This window comes from Pongo abelii, chromosome 7, assembly GCF_028885655.2.
Source record: "Pongo abelii isolate AG06213 chromosome 7, NHGRI_mPonAbe1-v2.0_pri, whole genome shotgun sequence".
NCBI classification, from domain to species: Eukaryota; Metazoa; Chordata; class Mammalia; order Primates; family Hominidae; genus Pongo; species Pongo abelii.
The window spans coordinates 144,369,346-144,389,888 of NC_071992.2; the positions used below are offsets into that span (position 1 = coordinate 144,369,346).

Below are 20,543 nucleotides of genomic sequence, written 5' to 3' on the forward strand. Positions count from 1 at the left end.
GTATTTATTTTATAATTTTTAATTTATTTGGGTTATAATCCAATATGATTTTATTCTGTTGCTCATGGTTTTTCTTCCTTGGCTATTGGGAACTCTTCAGTTACTTCCTGTGTCCATTTGACATACTTTCTTATTATGGGTCTGTCTGTCTGTCTTTCTTTCTTTTCTTTCTTTCCTTCTTTCTCTCTCTTTCTCTCTCTTCCTTCCTTCCCTCCCTCCCTCCCTCTTTTCTTTTCTTTTTTCTTTTCTTTTCTTTCTTTCCTTCCTTCCTCCCTCCCTCCCTCCCTCCTTCCTTCCTTCCTTTTTCTTCCTTTTTTCCTTCCTTCCTTCCCTCCCTTCCTCCTTTCTTTCTTCTTTCTTTCTCCCTTCCTTCCTTCCTTTCTCCTTCCTTCCTTCCTTTTTCTTCCTTTCTTTTCCTTCCTTCTTTTCTTCCTCCTTTCCTCCTTCCTCTCCTCCTTCCTCTCCTCCTCCTCCCCTTCCTTCCTTCCTTCCTTTCTTCCTTCCCTCTCTCTCTCTCTTTTTTTTTTGGTGCAGCCATACTTTCTGGCACTATAAGATGCTTAGGGCTTATCTTGTATATTTCCAGCCCCAGTTATAGAATCAGCCATTTCTTCAAGGATCCCCTATCATTTTACTGGAGAAAGGACTTAGAATCCAAGTTCTGGGTGCTAGATGTGCTTGAGGTGTTGTTTCCTCCAGATCTTCTCAACTGACAGAGCAGTGAAATATATGTGCATAGGGGGGATGAGGAGAACAATTTTTTTTTTAACACGTATATGAATACTTACCTGGCAGGGGAGATACCATGATCACGAAGGTGGTTACCCCAGGGTGAGGCTTATCCATTGCATTCCCGATGTGCTGACCCCTGTGATTCCCCCAACTGTGGGAGACTTGACTGCATCATTTGTGGTAATGGGGGACTGCATTTGCACTTTTCCCTGTGAAAAATTTTAAAAATACATAAATACATAAATAAATACATGTGTGTGTATGCATCCATGTGCATGCACGTATGTGTAAATATTTCTCCAGGTATCCGTCTTATCTATGTTAAGCTAACTATGAGTTCATACTGCTGTCTCCAACTCTAATTCATTACCACATTTCACCCATTTTTTTTGTTTGTTTGTTTTGAAATGGAGTCTCGCACTTTTGCCCAAGCTGGAGTGCACTGGTGTGATCTCGGCACACTGCAACCTCGCTCTCCCAGGTTCAAGCGATTCTCCTGCCTCAGCCTCCCGAGTAGCTGGGATTATAGGTGCACACCACCACACCTGGCTAATTTTTGTATTTTTAGTAGAAACGGGGTTTCACCATGTTGGCCAGGCTGGTCTTGACCTCCTGACCTCAGGTGATCCACCCACTTTAGCCTCCAGAAGGGCTGGGGTTACAGACGTGAGTCACCACGCCCGGCCTCCATCCACTTTTAGCAAACTTGTTTTCTTTTTGCCCACATTGATTGACAAAAGAAGGTAATGAACAGAGATGTTAGAAAGTTCACATGGGGCAAGAGCAGTTGTCTGAGAACATTGGACTTTTCCCTATGGTCAACGTGGTCTCATTCAACAAAAATCAAGATGAGTCAGGTGCATGTAGAAAGAGACTCCGAAATGTGTCCTGCCTAGATGTTTGCAAACCGGGACACTGTGTTATGCTCACAGGCCTTTGAATGTGTCTCTCCCTGGGCTTCATGTGCCCTTGCTGGTTTCTGGACTGTCCTGTTCTGCTCCTGTCCTCCTACTGACAGACTTTCCTGCTTTCCTTTCCTTCCCATGCCACTCCCACTCCATACAACCTCTTCCCCTGCACACTGCTCCTAGAACCCCTTGGTTAGCCCCATCAGGGATGTCCCTGCTTTCCTGGGACATGAGGCACACAGAATGAGGATGAAACAGTTGATGTATCATGTAGTATCCCCCACCTGGCTTCCTTCTCAGCCAGGTGTCCCAAACTCAATTGTCTACAGAGGCCAGGCAGGCAATAAAAATAAGTGATGTGGGCCTCCTGGGCAGTCAGGAGGGCTTGGTGTAGAACTGGAAGCACCAGAGGTAACAAGGAACCAGGAGATCAGGCCAGCACCTGCTCTGAGTGGTCAGGCACCTCCCTGGTTGCATAGCAAGTCAGTTGTTGAGAAATGTTTTGACTATGGTCCTTGTGTAGGCCCAGTATAAAGGGGGAAATGGCCAGTCTGTGGCTACTGATTATGGCCTGAAAGTCTGCAGGCCCAGAGTGGCCAGACCTGGCTGTTCAAAGGAAAACTGGCAGGTGGGAAGGGCGGAGGGCCTTGCCCCTTCCCATTTGCCTCCTGTGCCTGACAGTGTCACCGTAGCAATACTTTCCTGGCAGCAGGACTTTGTCCCATAGCAATAGTTGATTTTAGTGTATAGGGCTTTTGTTGTTGTTGTTTATTCCCATACTTGGAACCAGCTGCGTTGTGCTACTATCAGAGATGACAGCCCAGCCTGGAGCTCTGCAAGGTCCTCCAGGCTTCTCAGTTCTGATCATTCCACCCGCAGATCCCATCACCAAAGGGGTGTACTTGCTTCTTCTCCCAGACCTCATTGTCCCCCTTGTGCCTTTTCCATGTTCAATACAGGGTTTGTTTTTTGTCTGAAATTCTACCCGTTAAAACATCTGGTATGTTTCCTCTTCTCTTGCGAGGTGTATTTCTGTATTTCCTACCTTTGCATCCTTTGCTCAGTTCAACTTGAAGCAGGTTTCCAAGCTCATCACTTGGAGGCCCAGGGCATTGCCACTGCCCCCCACCTCACCGCCCACCACTCACCTGCAGGTCTGTGCCAGGAAGCCCTGCGTGCTGTCTGCACCCCATTTTGCTGCTTGCCCACAACCATGACTGCTCCTGAGGGGCTCGCCAGCAGCCCTGTTTCCCAGCCTGCTGTGCATAAAGGTGACTCTTCGGGTTTTCCACAGTGAACAATGGTTCCGAGAGTGGGCAGGACTCCCTGGTGTCTGTAAGGGTGTGTGACCATGCAGGGTGGAAACAACCTTGTCAAAATAAACCAGGGCAGTGCTGAGGGGGGAAGTGAGGCTAGCTGGGGGGAAATGTGGGCTGAGTGCTTCTTGGGGGGTTTCCTCTGCACCAGTGCCAGGCTGCTCAAGGGTCCCAGAAGGCAGAGGCTGACACACTTCCTGTGACCCTTTCAGACTCGCCATTGGCCCCCACCAGATCAGGAATCTGTTTTCCCTTGTTGACCTTGAGCCACTCACAGAGTGGCAAAGGTTTGCCTATGGAACGAAAACAATCCTCCTTCCATGATTGCCCCTTTGCTCCCATGTTTGTCCATGTGGGCTGCTGTAACAAAATACCATCAACTGGGTGGTTTACAAACAACAAAAATTTATTTCTCATAGTTCTCAAGGCTAAAAGTCCAAGATCAATGCGCTGGGAGATTTGGTGTTTGGTGAGAACCTGCTTCCTGGTTCAGTGTCTTCTTACTGCATCCTCACATGGAGGAAGGGGCGAGAAAACTTTCTGGGGCCTCTTTTGTCAAGGCACTAATCCCATTCATGAGGACTCCACACTCATGATTGGATCACCTCCCAAAGGCCCTACCTCCAAACCCCATCACCTTGAGGGTTGGGATTTCAACTATGAACTTTGGGGAGACACCAACATTCAGACCGTGGTGGCTCCCCAGCACAATCCTGCTCGACCAAACTCACCTTCCTGACCAGGCACGTCAACAATCTTTCTGTCCCTCTGATGCCAGAACTTTATGTTTCTGAGGGTGAAACTTGAGTGATTAATTGACAATATTCCTCAGGAATCCTTGCTGATTGCTGAAATGCATAAATGAGTGAAAGACCTGGATAATCCCTAACAGGCGCCTGAGTCTCACATCAGCCCTGGGTGATTCCCCATGGCCAGGAGCCCACCTCGGTTCCCAGGGACCCGTGGGCATGATCATTATGACGAGCCACTACTCTCCAATCTGGCCTCTGCACCTGTGTGACATTTTCCTCCCATTGCTTTACATGTTACTCTTTCCTATTCAGTAGGATGTGCAGATTGGTCAGGGTGTGTATTAGTTTCCTAGAGCTGCTATAACAAAGTACCACAAACTAGGCTGCTCAAAACAACAGAAATGTATTCTCTCATAGTTGTGGAAGCCAGAAGTCTGAAATCAGAGTTGTGAGGTCTGTGTTCTCCCTGCAGACGCCCAGAAAAATCCTCCCTTTCTCTCTCCTGGCCTCTGCTGGAGGCTGGCCATCCTTGGTGCTCTTTGGCTTGTCATTGCATCATCCAAGTCTCTGCCTCCATCCTCCTGTGTCCTCTCCTGTGTGTTTGTGTCCAAATTTCCCTTTTCTTAGAATTGCATCTTCTCTAATCCAGCATGACCTCATCATAACTTGATTACATCTGCAAAGACCCAATTTCCAAATAAGGCACATTCACAGGTTCTGGGAGTTACGACTTCAACATAACACTTTTGAGGACACAGTTAAAACCACAACAGAGTATAAGGAGAAAATGTTACAACTTCCTTTGTCTTCTTTTCTTTTTTTTCCTTTTCTTTTCTTTTCTTTTTTTCTTTTCTTCCTTTTTCCTTCCTCCCTCCCTCTCTCCCTCCCTCTCTGCCTCCCTCCCTCCCTCCCTCTTCCTTCCTTCCTTCCTTTCTCCCTTCTTTTTTCTTTCTTTTTTTGATGGAGTCCTGCTCTTTGCCCAGGCTGGAGTGCAGTGGTGTGATCTCGGCTTGCTGCAACCTCCATCTCCCAGGTTCGAGTAGTTCTCCTGCCTCAGTCTCCCGAGTAGCTGGGACTACAGGAGCCTGCCACCACACCTTTTTTTTTTGTTTGTTTGTTTTTGTATTTTTAGTAGAGACAGGATTTCACTGTGTTAGACTATCGTTCCTCCCTCCCTCCCTCCCTCTCTCCCTCCCTCCCTCCCTTTCTTCCTTCCTTCTTTCCTTCCTTCCTTTCTTCTTTCCTTCCTTCTTTCCTTCCTTCCTTCCTTCTTTCCTTCCTTCCTTCCTCTCTTCTTCTCTCCTCTCTTACCCTCCCCTCCTCTTCTGTCTCCTCTGCTCCCCTGCCCTCCCTTCTCCTCCTTCTTCTTCTCCTTCTCCTTTTTCTTCTTCTCTCTGTTGTCCAGGCAGGAGTACAGTGGCAGGATCATGGCCCACTGTAGCCTAGACATCCCAGGCTGAAACGATCCTCTCTCCTCAGCCTCCCAAGTACCTGGGACTACAGGTATGTGTTCCCATGCCTGACTAGTTTTTGTATTTTTTGTAGAGACAGGATTTCATCATGTTGCCCAGGCTGGTCTTGAAGAGATCTGCTTGCCTCTGCCTCTCAAAGTACTGGGATTACAGGTGTGCATCATTTCGCCTGGCCTGTTTATTTCTTTTTTATAAAACGTCTTTGTTTTCATCCCTGTTATAATAATAATAGTATAGGCATTCATATGTATATGTGTAAATTACAAGTGAGTTCTTATATAGATTTGGGGGACTATTCTCCAACATGACTGATGAGGGCATAGTCAACAGACAAATTAATCAGGCCACCAATCTGATTTATGTAGGGTCCCTGTCTTTGTCTATTTGGGCTGCTATAACAAAATATCATAGAATGAAGGGCTTAGTTTATTTTCTCACTGTGCTAGAGGCTGGGAAGTCCAAGATCAAGGTGTAAACTGATTCAGTTTCTGGTGGGGGCTCTCCTCTTGGCTTGCAGATGGTTGCCTTCTTCTGTGTCCTTACATAGTTGTAGGAGCAGAGAGAGTTCTCTGGTGTTTCTTCTTATAAGGACACATATCCTTTCAGATTAGGGCTTCACCCTTAGGACCTCATTTAACCTTACTAACCTCCATAAAGTTTCTATCTCCAATACAGTCACTTTAGGGGTTGGGACTTCAACATATGAATGCAGAATGGATGCTGGCACCTTTCAGTCCACAGCAGGCCCCAACTACTGTATTTCACTGTACAATAAGATCCCCTTGACTCTTGTGAATTATAATGAACATTAGTCTGTAAAGCAGGTCCGTGTAATCCAGCCAGTTTGTATACAGTAGGTAATCAAGAACTATGCATTTACTGGGTTTATTGGGTGGGGGAGAAGGGAGGGCTTTATCCAGGTGCCAGCACTTCTTCACCTTTCTCTACATTTGCTTATCCTGGAGGTGGGGTTGAGCTGGGTCTGCTTCGTCCCCTCACTTCCCTCTCTGCCGAGAGAGTCCTGAGTCCACCCATTACTGATAGTAAAGCCCTGGGCACAATCTCCGTTTTCCTATTTGTAAAATGGAGCAACAATAGTACCCATCTCATCAGATGGCTCTAGAGATGAAATGAGATAATGTATTTGTGGCCTTAGGACAACAGTGGTCCTGCTACAGGGAGAAGCCCGGGCCAGGAGATAGACTAGTCTCCAGATACCACTGAAGTAGCCTTTCAAATACCAATTACCTGCCTCACTTTGCAGCTGTGCAGCCCTGAACAAGTTACTTTCCCTCTCTGATTTTCCACTCTTTGTTACCTGTAAATGTAACAATGCCTTTCTCTATGTTGTTGCAAAGTCCACATAAAGTGACATGAAATTGATTATAAAATACAACACAGGCTGGACACAGTGGCTCACGTCTGTAATCCCAGCACTTTGAGAGGTGGAGGAGGGCAGATCACTTGAGGTCGGGAGTTCAAGACCAACCTGACTAACATGGAGAAACCCCGTCTCTACTAAAAATACAAAATTAGCTGGGTGTGGTGGCACATGCCTGTAATCCCAGCTACTCGGGAGGCTGAGGCGAGAGAATTGCTTGAACCTGGGAGGTGGAGGTGGCAGTGAGCGGAGATCACACCATTGCACTCCAGCCTGGGCAATGAGAACAAAACTCCATCTCAAAAAAAAAAAAAAAAAGTTACAACACAAAGTTGGCAACTATCACTAATAAGTTTGACTGGGAAACGTCACTACTACATTTGTATTGTCTTAGACCAAGCTTGTGAGATTTTTTTGTTATTTGTTTTTAAAGCTCATCAGCTATCGTTAGTGTTAGTGTATTTTATGTGTGGCCCAAGACAATTCTTCTTCTTCCAATGTGGCCCAGGGGAGCTAAAAGATTGGACACCCCCGTCTTAGACTTTTAAGGAGCTGTGATCGAAGGATGGAGACTGGGCCAGGTGGGGCTTGGTGCAAGTTTAAGCTCTTAGGTCATTTCTAAATAGCCAACCTCTCAAATAGCATCCAACAGATATGTTAGTCTTGTCTTCTTTCCCCTGCTATCTTTTGTACATGTACCTGCTGCTAACTGCAGCGTGTCCTGGAGCCCTGACTTAGTCAAACCTCAGAACATCCCTCTGCATCTGGATGCATCCAGTACTCTCGGTTTGTCTGGCTCCTGCTGTACTCCCTGCATCTGTCCAGCTGCTGACACAACCACATATGGCTTCCTTTGCCCCAGCTTTCAGCATTCTGGTGGCTTGTAGTGCTGAGTGCTAGCAAAGAAAGTGGGTACTCTCACACACTGCTGCTGAAAGGTGGAGGGTGATGAACAGGACCAACCACTCTAAAGGAAGTTTCAAGGCCAGGTGTGGTGGCTCACACCTGCAATCCCAGCACTTTGGGAGGCCAAGGCAGGCAGATTATTTGAGGTCAGGAGTTCGAGGCCAAGTTGCCAACAAGGTGAAACCCCATCTCTACCAAAAATACAGAAATTAGCCAGATGTGGTAGTGTGCGCCTGTAGTCCCAGCTACTCGGGGGCTGAAGAAGGAGAATCACTTGAACCTGGGAGGCAGAGGTTGCAGTGAGCTGAGATTGTGCTACTGCACTCCAGCCTCAGTGACAGAGTGAGACCTTGTCTCAAATAATAATAATAATAATAATAATGATAATAAAAAGATAAGGGAAGTTTGGGCAGGACTTCTCCAAGTTTAGAGTATATGCACCCTTTGGCCCAGCAATCCCACTTCTCGGAGTCTGTACCCTAGAAATAGTGAGAGAAGTTTCAAAAGATATTTATTCAACAGCATTAGTAATGTATCAGAACCTTGAAGACAGCCTAGCTGGTCAACAGTACAATACTCGGCTGCCACTATAAAGAATGAGATGCTGTGTCCTTCTCAGTGCCTCAGATCAGGAGGCACCTGGTGTTGGTTTGTCACATTACTAATGATGTTTACTTCCATCACTTGATTAAGGTGATGTCTGCCAGATTTCTCTATTGTAAAGTTTCTATTTTTTTTCTGTGTAATGAATAAGTATCTTGTCAGGAGATACTTTGGACCTATGTAAGTATCTTGTTTCTCATCATACTTTCACCAAACTAATTTTAGCATTCATGGATAATTCTTGTCTGAAACAGTTATTACTACAATGTGTGCCAAACAGTAATTTTCTACTTCCATCATTACTTCTACATTTGTTAATTAAAATTTTACTATAAGGAAGATATTTTCTTTTATATTGAAAAAATGCAATTTTTTAAAAATCAGTATGGACTCATGGATTCTCATTATATTGGTTATAACCCATGACTATAATACATTTTGTGCTCAGATTTTTCTAGAATTTACATTGGGATGCCCTTCAAGTTGGGTTCTATGTATTTTTGCCATTTTACTTTTGTTTTTTGAGCACTGTCTTACCTTTTGGCCCCACAAGATATTCTAGGCTCAGTATATACTTTGCCTGCTCCAGCCCTGGAATCAGCCATTGCTGCTGTGCTGTCCTTGACAGAACTATAACCTGAATTTAACAAGGAGGAAATATCAGGCAAACACAAATGGAGTGACGTTCTAGTAAACAACTGATCAGCACTCTTTAAAAACGAAAGACAAAGAATGACTGAGGAATGAGTTCAGATTAAAAGAGACAAAGGGACACGTTCCAACTGTAACTGCAAGACATGACTGCGGGCTGCGTTCTGCATTGGAAAAAAGTGTTACTGATGAAATTTGAATATCATCTCTAGATTAAGCAACTAAGCAATAGTATTGTACTAAATTGCTAGATTAGGCAATAGTATTGTACTAAAGTTAACTTCCTGACACAGTTAAATAATTGTACTGTGTATATAAGATGTCAAAATTGAGAAGTTGCAAGGCTAAATGGAATTTCTCTGTTGTACATCTGAAATTATTTTAAAATAAAAACTAAAAAAAAAAAAACCTAAATACAAACCATGAGATACATTTATATGTACTAATATGGGATGGTGTCCACAATCAATTGGAAAAGATAAGTTGTAGTACTGTTTGTATAGAATTGGCCCATTTTTATAGAGGCAAGACAGAACAATATAGTGCATATGCATATTTATCTACACATGGGAGAAATTCTGTGAAGGGTATGTACTTCCTGTTAACAGACATTTCTGGGAAATGTGTTTGGAAGGTATGAGACACCTTTTACTTTTTGATGTCTCCTGATAATGGGAAAACAGTAAGAATGTGGGTTGTATGCATGAGTGTGATTCTACACGTGTAGGTTTAGGTTTGATGTCTTCCCATCCAGCTTATTCTCTTTTGCATTTTCCAGCACAGGCAGTGCTGTGCAATGTCTTGCCCAGTGGACACCCACCTAATTTTCACTCCACAAACCACTGTCCTACATCTGATCCTTAACAAAGTTTGTTAGTTGTAGACACAAAGGTGGCCTACATGTCATACTTGTTGACAGTAATGCTAGTTGACTCATCTTACCTTTGTCTGAGGAGGCTGGAAATTGTTCGTCCTCAGAAACTTTAGAGAGAAATTTATTTCTAAGATTGTATCATTTTGGTCTCCCCAGAGAAATGAAAAATTAGAAATTTGCCATGTGACAATCATTGCTTTTACCTCTTTAAGGAGCAGTGATTCTTTAAGTGGTGCTTGATTTATCTAAACCCAATTAATTAGTGAATGGTCATCTGTTTCTCCTAGGAATTTTTAATGATCATTAGGCTTTTGTAGTTACTGTGAAATTTTGTTTACGTGGATTTATTTTTGTGCAGGATTGTATTCAGGGCAGATGCTCCTTAATTTAAGAAGGGAGATGTGAGAACAAAAGTGTCTTCTCTTGAGTGAGGTCCTATTATATGCCCTGACTTGTTACAAATATTGACTAATGTAACCTTCCCTACCATGTACCTTTCTTCCAATTTATCAGTGAGGAAACTGATGCAAAAATGTATGCTCCCACAGGCTCTGGGGTGTTCAGTGAGTTAGCTCCAGAAAGAACTGTCCCCTTCTCATGCCTGTTCCCTACTTCTTTTGCAGCTAATTCTCTGAAATGGTTTCTGTCTTCAGCTTTCTGGGCTGCCCCATCACCTGTGTTGCTTCTAAATGTTAGTTTCATTGCTGCCTTCTGTGTTCCTCTGCTTCTCTCTGACATGATGTCTCTAGGATGCATCTGTCAGTAATGATTGTAATGGTGGTGATAATAATAAAAATAGAATATACAAGTGTTTTTATCAATCTCTGACCATGCTGGGCACAATGCTGAGCATGTGCAGGCGTGATGTCTTTATTCTGCCCACTCAGCTGATGAGATTGTAGGGGCTCCCTGCAGGTTGGGGCCTGAAAACCACAGCCAGGTCCATCTAGGAACTAGAAGCTATGGTCAGGCTTACATGCTTTTTTCATATCGGTGTTTATGTAGATGTTTAAGCTCTTGCAGTAGGTTTTTGCAAGCTAGTGAACACTGCCAAATTATGCTCACCACAGAATTGCAGCCACCTATTCCCAGGCAGTATAAATATATGGTTGAACTAACATTAATACATATCACTATTTTATCAAGTGACATAATCAAGATAATTATGAAGTATCCACATACTAATTTTCACAGATTAAAAGCAGATAAAGTATTAGAAATCTGCTTATATCATTAGCAGAAACATTTTTGGGGGCCACAGGGTAAGGAAAAGAGGGGAAAATATTGTCCTTCCACAAAAGTAATCATATTCTAGTAAGTATAATAAAAGAAATGACAAGCTTTTCAGAATTTCCACAACTAAAAATTGTTTTAGCTGCAGCTAAAAAAGCATCACATAACAAAATATCTCTTGTTTAAAATATTTGCTACAAAAAAGGCCTATTCTATATGTCCTGCATAAGAACAAGTATGTTTATATAAGAAATGTGTTTAATAGCCCTCGTTCATTCTTTTTCTGAAGCCCTCTCTGTTAAATTGCACCCAAAGGGGAAACATTAATTGAACTGTAAAGCTTTTTTTTTTCTGTCTAAAGACACTGAAGACATATAGGTGGTATCAAATGGACCTTTAACTAGAGCTCTGTGATAAAATAAAATCTCAAAATAGATTTTATTTTTCTTTATCATAGGCCAACAGAGATTTTGAGAAACACATTGAAGGATCTGTTAACACTTGATACACCCAATGAAAGCAGTGGTTGTGCCAGTGCTGATCTGTCTTGATGTGAATGTGAACAATGGGAACCTGAGCTAAGCAGGTAAATAATCATGTAGTACAGTCACCATCTTCAGTGTTTGAGATGACTAGCAGGGTAAACCACACTGTGTCTAAGATGCAATGCTAATTCTGTTTGAATTAAAAATATGCAAGTGTGGTACTGGATATTTTGGCACGCCATCTTGCAAAATTTCTCATTGATGAGATTCTGACATAGGAACTACATTTGAGTAAGAATCATAGCTCAATACAGCATGATTTCAGGAAAGTCAACTGATAAGATAAAATTGTTTCTGAGGCTGAGCAGCAAGAATCTTTTGCTAAGAGTTAGAATAGATTGACAAGAACCTAAAATCAGAAGTTGCAATTCTGCTGAGATACTGCTTTTCAGTTCTCTAGTGGAAGCTTCATTGGACATATTGTGCATCAAGCCTCTATGTGACTGATTCGTGCCTCTTAAACTATGTCTTGTTTTAGATTCTCCATGGCAGTAGCTTTAGGCAACCCAGTTTTACTGAATGCAGCAATGGTTTCAGCGACCATTAGAGTCCAATTTTAGGATGATACTTCTCCAAATTGTTAAAACTCCCTGGTGCTTTTCTCTTATAAACTGCAAAATGTCTTCATATTTCATCCCACTTTTCAGTTAATGCTAGGGTGACAGAAACTGGACCTCTCCCAAGACATGTGACGGAGTAATACAGCAGCCAACTTCTTCGCCAAATTAAAGTTTTACAAGATTTAACCTGTCATCAAGACCTGGGATTTTGGTGGTGAGTCATCTTCAAAAGCCAAGTTCTGTCCCTGGTTTGCCTTCTTTTCTGCACAAGAACAAGGGTTTTGATGGCTCTGGTCTCTAGGACCATCCATGGCTTTCTATTAGCAATAATCGAACCTCGGAGAAACCTCATTGGCTATGATACTGCCACTGCGCAAAGCTCATGGCTTTCTTTAATAGCAAATGGCCTCTGACTTTTAAGAAGCCATGTGGCTACCCCTCAGCAGACTTAGGAGAGGTCTTGGCTATTATTTGTTGTTTTATAAGGTGTCATCATTGAGCATCTACTCTGGATGAGGCTCTGTGCTGGGCTTGAGGGGTACAGGGAAGTTTCACATGACCCGTCTCGTTGAATCACACACACTTGATCTCACTACAACAGCAGAAAACAAGTTAAAGTTCCCCAAGGGTTGATACATTTGCCTGCCATGTTTATTGCTGCTGTGATCTCTGCAGCATGGTCCAAAGAAGGCAATCAGTCAACAGTGAATGGGTTGAGATTTTGTGATTTTGGTTCGGGAGTCTTAGTCTCTAGAATAAAATCTAATCAAAGGGTGGGGCTATGTTTTTCTCTTGCCTTGACTTCTTTGACTCTATTTGTAAATTCCCTGACCCAGGCCTCTGGCTCATTCTGTCTTAAGGTGCAGGGACCTCTAAAATGTAGATGGTAACAATCTCTAGATTATATGGGTCTTGATGGTAGGGCAATCAAATTGATTTCCTCAGCATATATGAGTCATGTTTTGTAGGCATGGTGGGTACTTAGTCAATGTCTCAATCAGAATTGCTTCTGTTTAGCAAGATAATCTTTTGTGGGGGAGTGTTATGGACTGAATTGTTTTCCTCCTCCCAAATGTATATGATGAAACCTACCCCCATGTATTCAGTATTAAGAAGTGGACCTTTGGGAGATAATTCAGGTTAAATGAGATTATGAGGGTGGGGCCCTTGTGATGAAATTAGTGCCCTCAAAATAAGAGACCTCAGAGAGCTTACTGTCTCTCTTCTCTCTCTCTGCTATGTGAGGACACAATGAGAAGGGAGCCATCCACAATGCAAGGAGAGGGCCCTCATCAGAACAGACCATACTGGCACCTTGATCTTGCACTTTTAGTCTTCAGAACTGTAAGAAAATGAATTTTCTATTATTTAAGCCACCCAGTCTGGGGCAGTCTATTATGGCCTTCCAAACAGAGTAATACAAGGAAACTAGGGCCATCTTAGCTTCACAGAGAGAAGATGTGGAGAGGAGTTAGGAGGTAGAGGCTGGACTTTGATGATGGTGACATTCAATTAGTGAAAGGCTGAGAAGAGGTCAAATATACTTCCTGTGGCCCCAAAGATCAGAACCAAAATGGAAAGGTAGAAACAGCAGGCAAACGGAAAGCAACTTAATAAAAGGAAAAGGAACCTGAGAGAATGCTCTGTCTCTGACAGTGGTTGGGATCTCATCACTGGAGATATCCACACAGGGACTGTATTACTACTGACAGGGGGTGGGGCTGAAACGATCCAAGCATTGCACTGTGGTGTGACCCCATAAGGTCCCTATAGACTTTGGGACTTGTGAGCTCACAGTGAATCATTACAAACAGAAACAATTCCCTCTTATTTGTGGAGCACATTAAAATTTCCAAAGCATTTTTGTGAGTACATTAGCTCCCATGATTTATATCAAAACATTACAGTTGACATTCAATACACATTTGCTGAATGAGGGAATGCATGAAGGAGCTATTGTGGTACCTTGGTTGGCAGAAGAGGAATACATGGGCAGAGTCATTTCTAGACTTGCTAGGAAAGGCCAAGCCAGGCTTGGACCTGGGTCTCTACTGTACTCTTTACTCTACTCAGCCTTTTCCAAGGTGGAAATAATATTTTCTCTGAGGCTGATGCTTTTCTGTTTGTTTTGCATTTTGGTAAATTCATCAACATCAATATCCCCTTTAATGCTCACAAATGCCCTTTGAACCAGCTTTTATTGTTCTCATTTTGCAAATGAGAAAATGGAGGCTTCAAGAGTTGAGTGAGTTTAGCAAGGTCTTCAACTCCTCTTGGGTGGAGCATTAGGGTTGCAGACAGTTGGGCACCCTCTTCAAATGAATGTGAGCCAACGTTGGCCCTGTTGGGTGTGCAAGGAATTCTTGCAGAGTTGATGGAGACCCTGTTTCAAGTCACATGAATAATTAATCTAGTGAACCAGTAGTCAAACAGTCAACTCATTCTTTCTTGCACTCTTGCTGATCCTCAGCAATTTCTTGGCTGTTCCTCCTGCCAGAGTCCTGTTTTGTACCTTGTAAACAAGTCACTCTAGGAGTTCCTAGTCCTGGCTGTATACCATAGTCACCTAGGGGCTTGCAAAATCTACTAATATCCACCCCACTCCCACCTTACTTCAGAGATTAAGATTTAATTGATCTGGAGAGGGATCTGGGCTTTGGTGTTTGAAAAAATCTCTTTAGATGGTTGAGAATCACCAAATTTTTGTTGGTGTGGGGCAGGTTTGCACATTCAGGTTCATGGGTTATTGGAATGAGGCATGAAGGGGCCCGCTATGTTCCCAGGGCCTGCTAGCTCTGTGCCAATTGCTTTTGGTTTTGTAGAAATGATTTCATTCCTTCCTCCCTGAAGCCATCCTGATTTGAGGTCATAGTCTAGGGGGGTGCCATGTGGATTTATACTGCAACTCTTGTTTTTACTAGCTCTGTGACCTCAGAAAGGCCACCCCCCACTTCCCTGTGCCTCTGTTTCCATCTCCTCTGTAACATGGGGATAATAATACTAGTTTCCTTATAAGTCTGTGGTGAGCATTAACTCTTGGGACTATGCCTGTTGAATAGTTAGGGTTCCACAAATAAGTCTTGCTTAATGGTGTTGTTATCATTGCAGTAGCTGCATGTGTGTGAGCGTATAAATGTATGTAAGATATTGTTCCAGTTTTTTTTTTTTTCCCCCGGCAGAGTTAGCCACTTCTTCCTGTGTGTAAGCATATCATCACTTTCTATTTCTATTATGGAATTGTAATGTGTTTCTGTGTCCCTAACCTGATATATTCATTCCACAAATGTTTATTGAACACTTGCTGAATGCAGACGAATGGACAAGAGAGACGCAATCTCTACCTCTTGAGCCATTTGAACTTTGAAGAGGACAGATGATGACAAGAGGAAGTGGAAATAGGCTAGGATGCTACAGAGACTAGAACAAATGGTCTTATTCGTACCTTGCTGTGGGGGAGACTCTCCTGACAGAGTTAGTTGTGTCACCTGCATTCTTTCTTTCCCTTCCACATATAGTGTCCTGGGACTTACTGTGATTACTTACCTCTCTATCCCTCAACAGTAAGTCCTAATCATTGGGGCTAGGAAATGTGCTTTGTCAAATGAATTAATGAATGAATCACACTGGAACAAAATGAACAAAAAGTTATTTTTGTTCAAAAAAATAACTTTTTGTTCATTTTATTCCAGTGTGATTCATTCATTAATTCATTTGACTCAATTTAGCTTAAACATCACATCCTGAGATGCTGTGTTAAATCCTGGAGTCACAAAAGACCTTTACAGAAATCTTTACAGATTTCTGGGAACTATAGACACGTATATGAGGATAGGTGTGGACCATTGTAGCTGCTGTCATAGCTGTTGTTCTGGTGAGCAGTGGGGACCCAAGTGTTAGTGGGCCCTGCAATAAACATGTATAGGCCTGAGATAAATGGGTCAGTGTCTCTCATGAAGCTCTGTTTTATCAAGGTGAGGGAATGTGTCTTTTTTGCATTTATTCCCTCCCAGGGTTTAGGTCACTGCCTGACACATGGCAGGTGCACAGTGGATACACAGAGAGTGGCCAGACAGACGACATAGCTTTTCTCTGGGAATTTATCCTCATCTCTACAAGGGGGGTTAGCCAGTATTTTGAGGATCTCCCTCAATGCTGACGTTCTAGAATCCTGTGATGGGTGCTGAAACAATGCTCCCTCATGGGAGCTGCTTGAGAAGGTCATTCATTATTTTGCGACATCTTCAGACTCTCATCATTGCTAGAAGCTGACTAATTATGAGAAGAGAAGTGAAGGCCTTGAAATGCCTCTCTATGCACATCTGGCCTCACTGTCAAATAAAGTACTTATTTCTGATAAGCTCTTTGGCTTCTGTGAAGCTGCCTGGCCGTGTCTGGCCGTGGGCGGTGCTGATAATGAACCGAACAGAGAACACAGACTTGGCAGGGAAGGTGGGGACCCAGTGGGTAGAAAGAATGGGCTTTTTAGACCATTTCAAAGTAACAAGAAGGCTTTGAGAGTGCTTAGTGATGTCTGCTACCACATTCGTTTCCTCTGTTTCCATTGAAATTGAAGTTCTAGATGGACTGAACCTGACTAAGAAAAGGGAACGTGGACAGGAAAGCTAATGACAAATGCAACTGGCTTATTTCTGGAATGCTTTATACTCTCAGAGTCTTGTGCCCTGAACTTTCTTCATCTGGACTCTAGGGGCACTTAAGCAATTAGCATGCCACCAGCTGGGTGCTGTGGAAAGATCACGGACTTTAGAAACTGTCCAAGAAACTAGTGGGAATCCACCCTTGTGAGTTGTGTATCCTTGTCAAGTTTAATTTGCCATGCTGAACCTCAGTTTCCTCACCTAAGAGAAAGAAAAGAGAAATAGATTTATTTATTTATTTATTTATTTATTTATTTATTTTTGAGACAGGGTTTCACTCTCTTGCCCAGGCTGGAGTACAGTGGTGCGATCTCAGCTAACTGCAACCTCTGGTATCTGGGTTCAAGTGATTCTCGTGCCTCAGCCTTCTGAGTAACTGGGATTGCAGGCATGCACCAACACATCAGGCTTATTTTTGTATTTTTAGTAGAGACTGGTTTTCACTATGTTGACCAGGCTGGTCTCAAACTCCTGGCCTCATGTGATCTGCAAGTCTCGGCCTTCCAAAATGCTGGGATTTCAAGTGTGAGCCACTGTGCCTGTCCGAGAAGTGATTGTTTAGTTAGAGTAACTCTAGATGACATAACAAATAAACCTCAGTATTTTAGTAGCTCAAAGACACCTCTTTCTAAGTCAGATAATAGTTTCAAGCTGGGCGCAGTGGCTCACGTCTATAACCCTAGCACTTTGGGAGGCCAAGGAGGCAGATCACGAGGTCAAGAAATCGAGACCATCCTGCCAACATGGTGAAACCCTGTCTCTACTAAAAATACAAAAATTAACTGGCTATGGTGACACGCGCCTGTAGATTCAGCTATTCGGGAGGCTGAGGCAGGAGAATCGCTTGAACCTGGGAGGCGGAGGTTGCAGTGAGCCAAGATCACGCCACTGCACTCCAGCCTGGCGACTGAGCAAGACTTTGTCTCAAAAAAAAAAAAAAAAAAAGTTTGAGAAGGGTTTTCCTGGTCATTAGCTGGCTTTTCTTCATTCTGTGATCTAGAGACCCAGGTCTCTTCCATGTTGTTGTTCTGCCATCCCTGAGACCTTGAAGTCACTCCAGCTGGCAGCGGAGATGAAGGACAGGAGAGAAGGCACACCACTTCTTAAACACGTCTTCCTGGAAGTAGGATGCAATCATTTCACTTGCCAGGGATAAGTTCTAGACGAGCTTTAGAAGAGGATGGTCTTTGGGAAGCCAAGGTGGGAGGACTGCTTCATCTCAGGAGTTGGAGATCAGCCTGGGCAACAGAGTGAAACCCTGTCTCTACAAAAAATACAAAAATTAGCCACGTGTGGTGGCACATGCCTGTGGTCTCAGCTACTTAAGAGGCTGAATGGGAGGATCACCAGAATCTGGGAGGTGGAGATTGAGGTCAACCAAGATCACACCATTGCACTCCAGCCTGGGCAACAGACCAAGACCTTGTCTCAAAAAAAAAAAAAAAAAAAAAGAAGGGGGATGGTCACCATTCTCTGCCATAAATACCTTAGTGTTGCTTAAGAATAAGTGAGGTTGGGTTTGTGAACCTACCCTTGCATAACATGTGTCACCAACTATGGCCTTACTTATTTGTGGATTGTTTGTAGGTACACATGGCCTCACAGGACCATTCGTGTGTCCTGAAATTAATGTATCCCTTTGGAAATATGTGGTAGACATCTCTCTGTGTTATTAAGGATAGATCTCCACCATGAATGTAATGGCTAACGCTTACAGCTGGATCATGATTTACATTAACTCCTCCCTTGCTGGTATCTTATAGATTGTCTTTGGTTTTGTTTTCACTACAAAGGAGACAGCACGAATTCTCCTACATGCTCACCACACAACTGGTACTGTGAGGGAGACGAAGATGACTCATGCCTGTACTGCTCTTTAAACACTCACAATTGAATAAGCTACCCAGGTGACACGACATGGTTATCCTGGCCAGAAAACCATGGCTTTTCCTAATCAGAGCTTCAGTGCTGTGGAAACTTGAAGTTTGGAGGGTCTGATGTCTCAGTCTGGATGAGGATGAGTTCCCTGCCATTCCTGGATCAGCAGCTTAGATTCCAAGATGGTGGCTCATGCCTGTAATCCCAGCACTTTGGGAGGCCAAGTTAAGAGTATGGCTTGAGCCCAGGGGTTCAAGACAAAACTGGGAAACACAGCAAGACCCTGTCTCAAAAGAAAAAAAAAAGATTCCAAGATGGTGTAGAACATCAGAGAGGGGCTCTTGGAGATTATCTGGCCATCGTCACCCCACCTGCTTATAGATGGAAATGCATAGACTCAGAGAGGTTGGGGGACATATGGTCAGCTGTACAAATCCAGTGGACCTCAAATCCAGACATTTCTAACCTGAATTAAATTCTCTTGCCCTTGTATGGAGGTCCCAGAGTCCTATTTTCCAAAATTTGCCTCTGAATGTCTCCATGTCAAAGGGCTTTCTCAGTGTGCCAGAGGGCAATGGAGAATGGAGCAGAAGTGACCACAGAAGAACAGGTGGGAAGATTCCTGCAACAGCAAAAATTCTGCTGCCCAGTTCCTGAGACATTAAGAATGTATGGTCTATACAACTACATGGCCAGCTGCCTCCTCCTTAATTTTTTCGTTTTGTTTTGTTTCTGAGACAGAGTCTTGCTCTGTAGCCCAGGCTGGAGTGCAGTGAGCTCACTGCAGCCTCAACCTCCTAGGTTCAAGTGATCCTCCCACCTCAGCCTCCCAAGCAGCTGGGACTATAAGTGCATGCCACCAAGCGCTATTTTTTTTTTTTTTTTTTTAGAGGCAGGGATCTTGCTATGTTGCCAGGGCTGGTCTCGAACTCCTGGGCTCAAGTTATCCTCCTGCCTTGGCCTCCCAAAGTGTTGGGATTATAGGTATAGCCATCATGCCCAGCCCTCCTTAATTTTTTAACATGAATTAATAGGACCTGGACACACACAGCCTCATTTATATTGGCAGCCATCACAGCCTGCCACATGTCAGATGAGGTCTCTGGGGCTCTCACTCCTTGTGTCAGGGGTGATGCCACATGTGGCCCAGCTGTAAGTCACATTCAGCTCCTGTGTTCACCAGGATCAGATAGAATACCAGCACATCTTACCCTCCTGCACCCTGGAAGTTTGTAATAATCTATAAATACGTAGATTATTTCAGAGAACATTTTCAGAATCCTGTTGCGCATATGCACAAAAATATTGGCTGCAGTGTGTTTATAACCATGAAAACTCCAAAATAGCTTCAATCTCCTGTGAGAGGGGAGTGGTTGAAGGCCCTCCAGCTCGTGCACAGAATTCTTTCTTCAGCCATTTAAACGTGAAAATGAGGGTTAAAAATGACTACATTATGGGGAAAAGGGACAGGATGCAAATTGTTCAAATGGCATGATGACACGATAAGGAAAGAAAAAGATGTTGTAAAAGGTCACAAAAAGTCACCCACAGATCAGCAATCATGTCATGATTAGCTGCTCTGTGCCAGACACACAGGCTGGGAATTGGTAGATGCTCTTCCCAGGAAGTGGGCAGCTGCCCCTCTGTGCCTCTGCCACCTCTGTTAGGCTTCTGGAAGCCCCCTTCATTGCTGCGTGTAATGACGTCTTCATCACCACATGTAACAGCTTCTTTACCACTATGTGTAATGCCATTCTGTGTGCTTACTGGGCTAAACAATCACAGAGGAAAAGAGTGCTGGAGAAATGCCAGAGAGGTAGGTACCGAAATGTTCCAGATGGAAAGTCTCGGCTTCAGGTGGCCATAGCAGTGAATGTCAGGGTCAAACAGGGGGTGTATTCTTGGGAGAGCTTCAGCTCGTCTGTGACCTAGTGTCCAGCCAGCTTCCTGGGAAGCAGGCTGCATCCTGACATTGAAGCCCTGTGTGCTAGGATGAGTGTGTTACGCAGAGCCTTACAAATGAGAAAATCTTGCATCCTCAGGACAGGCAGTTAGTGTTGCTGTCTGGAATACA

General features: G+C 43.6%; 1 long non-coding RNA gene, 1 other non-coding gene and 1 pseudogene across 30 annotated transcripts in view; 2 read left to right on the forward strand and 1 right to left on the reverse strand.

Moving 5' to 3' along the window:
• The window catches only part of LOC100457480 (uncharacterized), a 215,420-nt gene that overhangs the window by 105,753 nt on the left and 89,124 nt on the right, over positions 1–20,543 (forward strand). For 28 of the 29 annotated variants that reach the window (XR_010141319.1, XR_010141329.1, XR_010141317.1 and 25 more), the window contains 2 exons: positions 11,286–11,414; positions 12,021–12,147. This is a non-coding gene — a long non-coding RNA (uncharacterized LOC100457480). Of the gene's footprint in view, positions 1–5,253; positions 5,334–11,285; positions 11,415–12,020; positions 12,148–20,543 lie in introns of all 29 variants that reach the window. The other variant, XR_010141328.1, reaches the window with a different exon arrangement.
• LOC112134837 (U1 spliceosomal RNA) lies at positions 781–944 on the forward strand. The gene has a single exon (XR_002916184.1). It is a non-coding gene; the product is annotated as a U1 spliceosomal RNA (small nuclear RNA).
• LOC112134857 (U4 spliceosomal RNA) lies at positions 12,242–12,314 on the reverse strand (annotated as a pseudogene).